Source organism: Chiloscyllium plagiosum, unplaced genomic scaffold, assembly GCF_037043375.1.
Source record: "Chiloscyllium plagiosum isolate Xiang-an unplaced genomic scaffold, Cpla_swu_hap1 HiC_scaffold_38, whole genome shotgun sequence".
NCBI lineage: Eukaryota > Metazoa > Chordata > Chondrichthyes > Orectolobiformes > Hemiscylliidae > Chiloscyllium > Chiloscyllium plagiosum.
In genome coordinates this window covers 22997873-23006970 of record NW_028270176.1, presented here as the reverse complement: position 1 = coordinate 23006970, position 9098 = coordinate 22997873, and the positions used below count along the sequence as shown (strand labels likewise).

Sequence of the window (9098 nt, the reverse complement as noted above, 5' to 3'; positions counted from 1 at the left end):
CTAAAGTAGCAAGTACCCTGACAGAAATTTTGGAACGGAAATTAAAGTGGACCCTGTATCTCTCCTTTTGGGCTTTTCGAACTTTCCCTCCCTGGACATGTATGGGAAGAGACTATTTTCTATTCTCTCTTTCTGTGCAAGGAAAATTTTTTGATGAACTGGGTGTCTGAGGACCCCCAGGACTTTCAAATTGGCACTGATTAATTATGGAATGTATTCCCCTTGACCTCCTTACAAATATGGTGCACCGAAAGACCGAATTATTTCATAAAATATGGCAGCCCTTCTTGAATTACATAAATACAGATATTTCGGCTATCCTAACAAGGGCTTTTATTTAATTGAGATTACAAACCTGGCTGGTCCGGGGCCCCTTGGGAGAGGAATCCCGTACGAATACGGGTTTTATTACATTTTATTACATTACATGCTCTTACATTCCGACTTAAATATACATTCTGGTTAGTTGTAGGTTAGATTAGTAGACAGTTGAGTTTTGATTTTTTTTCTTTTTTGGTATTTTTTCTTTTGTTAAATTTTGGCTATTATATATTTGATTTAATTGTATATCAGTGTTTGTATTTGAGAGTTTTGTTTATTTTTGTAAACTTGTAAAAATGTTAAATCTCTAATAAAAATATCTATAAAAAAAGAGAAGGCACCACAACATCTGTTCTTCCTCAGGTGGCTCAGGAAATTTGTCATTTCCATCAAGAAATTCACCAACATCTACAGATGCATGACTGAAACCATATTGTCCAGGTGCATAATGGGCTGGTACAGCAACTGTTCTGCCCAAGAGCATAAGAAACTACAGAAGTTTGTGTGCACAGCTCAGGCCATCACAAAGCCAACGTTCCATCCATGGATTCCACTTACACAGCTCACTGCCACAGAAAGGCTGCCAACATCATCAAAGACACATCGCACCCTGGTAATGATTTCCTACAATCTCTTATGTCAGGCAGAAGCCTGAACACATTCACCAGCAGGTTCAGGAACAGCTTCTTCCTAGCTGTTTTTGACTGATGAACAGAATGTCTATCCTCAAATAATACTGATCTTGCTGACTTTGATGCTGACCCGTGCACGGCCTGTGCAATATAACCTGTATGTCTCTGTCTAGGTCTTTTTGATTTGTGCATCTTTGCCTACTATGATCTGACTATACAGCATGTTAACAAAGCTTTTCTCTGTATTTTGCTACACATGACAACAAATCAATCAATGCTGTTTGAAGATCTCTGAATTTCTGCAGTGCATCTTGTAGATAGTACACACTGCTGTTACTAAGCATAAGTGATGGAGAAAGCGGAAGCTTGTGGATGTGGTGCCAATCAAGTGGGGCCGCTTTGTCCTGAATGGTGTCAAATTTCTTGAATGTTGTTGGAGCGGCACTCATCCAGGCAATTTTCCACCACATTCCTGACTTATGCCTTGTAGATGGTGGACAGGCTCTGGGAGTCAGCAAGTGAGTTAACTCACTTCAGAATTCCTAGCTTCTGAATTGCTTTTGTTGCCACTGCGTTTATGTGGTGAGACCAGTTGTATTTCTGATCAATGATAACACCCAGGACGTTGATAGCAGGGTATTCAGTGATGGTAACACCATTGAGTGTAACGGGGCAGTGATTAGATTGTCTCTAATTGGTGATGGTCATAGCCTGGCATTTGTGTGGTGCAAATGTTAATTGGCACTCGTCAGGCCAAGCCTGGATATTGTCCGGATCTTGTTGCATTTACACACAACTGCTTCAGAGTCTGAGGAGTCGTGAATGGTGCTGAACATTGTGCAACAATTGACGAACATCCCCACTACTGACCTTATGATGGAGGGAAGGTCATTGATGAACCAGCTGAAGATGATCGGGCCTAGGACACTACCATGAGGAACTCCTGCAGAGATTCCCAGAACCAGTCACTGTCCCTTGAGGGAGAAAGTGAGGACTGCAGATCAGAGTAGAAGAGTGTGGTGCTGGAAAAGCACAGCCGGTCAGGCAGCATCTGAGGAGCAGGAGAGTCGACATTTCGAGCATTAGCTCTCCTTGCTCGAAGCGTAAATTCTCCTACTCATTGCCTGACCGGCTATGCTTTTCCAGCACCACACTCTTCAACACTGTGCCTTGAAGCACCATCTTTATGGTGATATAAAAAGCTCTCCTGAATACATTTCAAGAAATCTATTTTGTCTAACCTTTTATTGTATGATTATTGCAATTAATATTGGGGTGGTTGAAATCCCCTAATATAATTTTGCATACCTTCGCAAATTGCCTACCTATCTCCTGCTCAATTGCTGCTGACTTGGGTCTGGAATACACCTGACACTGTGACTGAATGGAATGTTGGCCTTTATTCCAAAGGAAATGGAACATAAAAGTGCAGAGGTTTTGTGAAAAAATGTACAAGGCACAACCTCTGAATGGCTTTGGCTCCCTTATCTACGAAAAGATATACTGGCTACTGGAGACCATGCAGACAAGGTGAACTGAGTTCTTACTCAGTTTGGAGGAACTGTCTTATGAGGAGAGTGTGAGTAGTTTTGAGTCTGTAACCACTTACATATCAAAACTTAGAGGCAATGTTATTGGAAGATGCAAGATTCTTGGACAACTTGACAGAGGGTTTTTTTTCCCTTGTGGGAGAATATGGACCAGAGGCTATAATTTCTGAACAAGGATCACACATTTAAGACAAAGATGAGGAGGAATTTATTCGATCAGATGATTATGAATGCTTGGCGAGGGAGCGGCGGTGAAGGAGGCCCAGGACCTCCATGTCCTTGGCAGAGTGGGAGGGGGAGTTGAAATGTTGGCCACAGGGCGGTGTGGTTGATTGGTGCGGGTGTCCAAGACTCCTGGGCCTCCTTCACCACTGCTCCCTCACCACCAGATGCATGGAGGAAGAACGCCTCATCTTCCGCTTTGGAAAACTTCAACCCAGGGCATCAATGTGGACTTCACCAGTTTCCTCAGTTCCCTTTCCCCCACCTCACCTCAGTTCCAAACTTCCAGCTCAGCACTGTCCCCATGACTTGTCCTACCTGCCTATCTTCTTTTCCACCTATACACTCCACCCTCCCCCTGACCTATCACCTTCATCCCCTCCTCCACTCACCTATTGTACTCTATGCTACTTTCTCCCCACCCCCACCCTCCTCTCATTTATCTCTCCACCCTTCAGGCTCTCTGCCTGTATTCCTGATGAAGGGCTTTTGCCCAAAACATCGATTTTACTGCTCCTCGGATGCTGCCTGAACTGTTGTGCTTTTCAAGCGCCACTCTAATCTAGACTCTGGTTTCCAGCATCTGTAGTCATTGTTTTTACCTAGAAGCCCAGACTGCACCCCGACATATCTAACCATGATGGTATGACCAACCATCTCACCTGTGAGATGTGACGAGCTCCACAACCTAACTGACTGATTCCAGATGGATTAGTCTTACCCCAGAGGGAACCAGGCCACCTGACCTGACTGTCCATCCATCCCCTCACCTACCTGCCACTGCATCCACCTACCCTCTCACCTACTTCTCAACTCAGTCACCCACCTGCACCTCGACCTTCCTGCCAACTCCCCCCCCCCCCATTACCTGACACACATACCAACTCATTCAGCTGTCAGCCTACCAGCCCACCCATTCACACCTTCACTCATATAATCCCGAAAAACAGATAGAGGATACTTGGCAATCCCCTATTATTGCACTCAGCTATTCAGAGGCTGAAGTGCTGAATGTGGACTCAATCTGTTCCCATTGTAGTGACTTGGTATTGTGAATGGAAAACTGTAGCACAAAGGGAAGCATGAATGTTGGGGTCCCTGATAAAGTTGGAGAGTGGAGAAATCTGTCACATTTATAATTGTATCGATGACAGTGAATTTGCTCCTGAAGATTACATGAAATTAGTAAATGAACTGATTCCAGCTTCATTACTGAGATAATCCCAAGCAATAGCTTCTGGACCATGAAATAGTTGTTCTCCATTCACCACATCAGAGGTGAATCTGGTGAGTAATGTGTTTGTTCAATTACTTGTAAATAATCTAAATGAACAGGTGAATAACAATGTCAGTGGAGATTTATTCTTCATATAAAACCTATCAGAGTGGATCAGCGTGAGATCTTGTCAGAGTCTTGGACACAAACCAATAGAAATCAGTGTCTTTCACAGAAATGGGCTATTCTGTATTATGGGAGATAAGACGTGTTTATTATCCTTTAATTTCAGCTGTTGGAGTTCCTGGTAAGATGTTATCACATTTAATAGTGTTGTAAATCTATTGTTGGCTGTTCCTGACATTACATTTGACTGTTTTAGACAGCCATCTGGTCTGTCCAACAGTTGGATGATAACATATATGCTGCTGTTTCAATTTTGACAGGACCACGCCATATTGATAGTTGTCTTTGCTGATTAAAGTTTGGTATTATTGCAGGGTCCTTCTCTCCCTGAACGTATTGGAATTACATATCTGTGTTAAGAGCAGGAATCAGACCACCAGGAAGTGTTAATAATTTCACTTTGTGGGGTTAACCGCAGTGTAAGTTTTTAAATCAGCGATATTTTAAAGAATGATGAGGCACCACCTCTTATACGGATTTATCAAAACACCTGTTCTCTGTGATAAAGTGTTCTGATAAGTGAATTTTCTGCTGTTTATAATGGAGGAGGTGGGCATTGGGCATTGTTGAGCTGGATATGTTTTCTGAGGGTGAGGTTTGTCCTGATATATGGAACAGAAGTGATTGATAACTTTTCCATCATTATTGATCATGCATTATATTGCAGGTTATGTCGATTTCTGTAAGAAACATTGGGCTGAAATATTCACAGGCCCTGGTGTGTGTGAGTTCAGAGCAAAGGGTCGAAAAACCCAACATTCCTGTGCTAGGGAAGGTGTGTAATATGGATCCCTGAAAGTGGTTTTTGCAAGGGAAGAAGATGGTGATGTAATTGGAAAATGAGAATCGAAGGCTGGCTGTTGGAGTGGGTGATATGCAAGTCAAAGTTTTCACTGTTTCTGTTACTTTCAAACAAATGAGAGCTGTGAATTGGCCCACAGTGCATAATGTCTCCACTGACAGTTCGGAAAAAGGAAGTCTCAATTGATGTATGCAGCCAAGAGTGAAGGGGAGTCGACTCACAGCCTCTGTGAAATGTACCATTGTGTCAAAGAAAGTACACATGGAACACCTTTTAATTTAGATCTGGTCTTTGGGAAACCATATCTTGCAAGGAAAGGCACTGAAGTTAGAGTCTTAAATATACAGGCAGTAGGCCAGAAGAACACAGTAGGCCAGGCAGCATTAGGAGGTGGAGAAGTCGACATTTCGGGTGTAACCCTTCTTCAGGACTGTCTTGACAGACATTAAGGCTGTAATTTGTCACATACATGCTGAGTTGTCTACCTGTTAACCATTAACTTACTGCAATTTGCCATGAATTCATGTTTAATATATATTGACTTTGCTTTGGATATTAGTATAAAAGTTAGATAAAGGAAACTTTGTCCATTGGTTTTCCTTTCCCCTTGAACAGTTTGGTATGTTTGGAGCTTTGTTTTTGTTTCTTCTCAACAGGGACATTACACAGTACACTGTAAAATTTGAGGAGCGTTAGTTTATTGGGTTGATATCTAGAAGACAGTTTAGATTGTCTTCATTCCATGCGTGCAGATTAAATGAAAATTGTGCCGGCAGAGGTGGAAGCTTGGAGCATCTGGAGAAGCACTGAAACATTGATGGAGACTTCACTGTTCGGCTGGATTTGGTTATTAGACTGGTGAACAGGGTGCAGGATGTGAAGACAAAATTAAATGTGTAGCTGCTGATTGATCTTTTCCTCTCTCCTTCTCTCTGATAGTTAACCTGGTGGCCATTGTAATCCTATGCCGAGGCAAGTGTGGTCTCTCGCCATGTATCACTTGCTACCTTGTGGGAATGGCAGCTACCGATCTTCTTGTTGTTATCACCGATCCCTTATTGAGGTGGTCAGCCTCAATTTATTTTGCAGATTCCTTCATTTTCATTACTCCTCTCTGCATTGTCATTTATTTTTCAGCCGTGGCAGCCACTGTTGTTTCTGTGTGGCTCACAGTTGCTTTCACCGTGGATCGATTTGTGGCCATTTGTTGCGAGAATCTGAAAACAAAATATTGCACCAAGAAAACCGCGGCTGTGGTTATAGCAACAGTGACCCTGCTGGGCTGTTTGGAGTCTGTCCCTTGGTGCTTTGTAAAGGAACCAGAATATGTAATTGGTAATGTTCCCTGGAATTGTATCACAAAACCAAGCTTCCACACATCCCCTGGATGGGCTGCATTAGAACTGATTCGTTACATTTTAACACCTTGTATCCCTTTCTTTTTAATTCTGCTGCTCAATGTTTTGACAGTCAGACACATTTCAGTAGCAAGTAAAGTTCAAAGAGGACCTCGGGGCAAAAGCTACAGAGATGAGCACAATGATCCAGAGATGAAGAGTCGCAGGTAATCCATTATTTTACTCTTGAGCATTTCAGGCAGTTTCATCCTGTTATGGGTGTTACACATTGTGTACATCATTTACCGGCGAATTGCAGATATGATACCGTATTACTCCTATACTGACCCGAACGACACCAGATACCGCACATCAAAGATGTTGCAAGTACTCAGTACTTGCACTAACACAGGTATTTATGTTGTGACCCAGACTAAATTCAGAGAGGAGCTGAAGAACGGGGTGAAATACCCATTTAATCTCATTGTTAAAGTTCTGTCAACAGTCACAGGGACAAGCTTGTAGCCTTCTCCCTTGTTTTTCTCCCTCTCAGCAATGAACAGCTTAGATCCAACAGGGAGAAGAAACATGCTCCATTGGAATGTCTGCACCATGTGTGTTCACACACACTCCCTCTCTCAAACACACTCCCTCTCTCACACACACTCCCTCTCTCTCACACACACTCCCTCTCACACACACACACACACACTCTCCCTCTCACACACACTCCTCACACACACACACACACACACTCTCCCTCTCACACACACTTCTCACACACACACTCTCCTCACTCACACACACACAGAGTCCCTCTCTCACACACACACACTCTCTCACACACACAAACTCCCTCTCACACACACAAGCTCCTCTCTCTCACACACACACACACACTCCCTCTCTCACACACACACTCTCTCTCTCACGCACACACTCTCTCCCTCACACACACTCCTCACACACACACACTCCTCTCACACACACACACACACACTCCCTCTCTCACACACACACTCTCTCTCTCACACACACACACAAACTCCCTCTCACACACACACAAACTCCCTCTCTCTCTCACACACAGTTACTACCTCTCTCACACACAAAGAGACGCACACACTTTCTCTCTCTCACACACACACACATTCAGATTCAGATACAAACACACATATTCACAAAATATTGCAGAATAGCATATGGATTGAACACAGCACAAATATAATGGGAGCAGGAGTAGGCCAGTCAGCTTTTCAAGCCTGCTCCACCATTCAAGATAATTATGGCTGAACATCCACCTCAGTCCCCTGTTCTTGCTTTCTACCCCATAACCTTTGATCCCTTTAGCCCACAGAACTATATCTATCCTTTTCCTGAAACAGTCGCTGTTTTGGCTTTGACTGTTTTGGTTTTGAGGCAAAGAACTCCACAGGCTCTCTCCTGTCTGGTTGAAGAAATTTCTCCTCATCTCAGATGAAATTATGATGGAAATGAGGAAAGTGAAGAGAATTGCTGTGGAAGACATTTCCACTGAAAGGTATGAACAACACAAAGATGTCTCCTCAATGTCAGGGGTCAAACCTTCCAGTTTCAAGATCGTTAGTTTGGGTGTGGGCCAGAGGTAGGCATTGGGATCCTGTGGAGGTTGTGATATTGATCAGACCAATCACAATCTGGGGATCATTGCTGCTGCTGAGAAGATCCAGGTGATTGCCCCAAATCTTCCACCCTCAGGATCATTGGAAATCAGATACATGACTCAAACTTTGAATTGGATGTCATTAGGATAATCTCCTGTCCCTCAGCCAACTTTTGGGAAGAGTTCAAAACAGCTGATTGCTACTTTCTCGGTCACATCTCTTTTGAAGCAACTGTTTTAACTGAAGCTCGCAGAGTTCCTGAGTTCGGTCACTGCTCGTTCAATTGTTGTCCTGTTTCCCCAGAAAACACTTCCTGCTCAACACAAGACATCGATTCCTTCTCCCCTGCTCACTCTCCCCATTTAAACAAAACAGAGGGACTTGTTGGGGTGGGCGAGTGGCCGTATTTGGCTCTCGAGCATTTCCTACCTACCTTGGGGATACCCTGAGTAGACAATCTCACTCGTTTTCCCAATGGACACTGATGGCTTCTGCTGTTGCTGATGTCTGCTTTGGTTCCAAACTGGAAAATGTGAGGCCGGAGTTTGGGGGATCTGCTCAGGCACAGGGCAAGAGAAAAAGAGGACTGCAAGAACCACAAATATGTAACAGGAGAGAGAGAGGCAGGAAGAGAGATAATAAGTGATAGAAAGACAAAAGAAACAGATAAGAGAAACAGAAAGGAGGAGAGAAAAGTAAAGAGTGATACAAAGGCACAGAGATAGCTAGAGGGAGAAAGGGAGAGAGACTGATTTAGAGGAATGGAAAGGAAGATAAACATATAGTGAAGGACAGAAAGGCAGAGAGACAGATAAAGAGATAAAGACATACAGATTGAGAGAAATGAAGAAAGATGGTTACAGCAAGATAGAACAGAGAAATAAGAAGACAGAGAGATTGAAAAGCAGAGACTCAGCCAAAGAGAGAGAATGGCAGACAGCCTGCTACAGAGATGGAAAAGCAGAGAGAGGTAAAGAGATAGGCATGTATGGGATAGGTAAAGAGGGATAGAAAGGCAATGAGACAGATAAAGATAAAAAGACAGAGAGAATGATAAATAGAGAGAGAAATGTACAGAGACAGAGAATGCAGAATATAATGGGATGAACAGAGAGAGATAGCGAGAAGATAAAAGCGAAAGGAGCTGAGTTGTGAAGTGATGGAGAAATTTCTCAAACTTGTTTCCCTC

At 43.2% G+C, this 9098-nt stretch overlaps 1 pseudogene; it reads left to right on the top strand.

Annotated features, from left to right (window-relative positions):
* The first annotated feature begins 4130 nt into the window (after positions 1 to 4130).
* LOC148139304 (uncharacterized) lies at positions 4131 to 6791 on the top strand (annotated as a pseudogene).
* The last annotated feature ends 2307 nt before the right edge of the window (positions 6792 to 9098 follow it).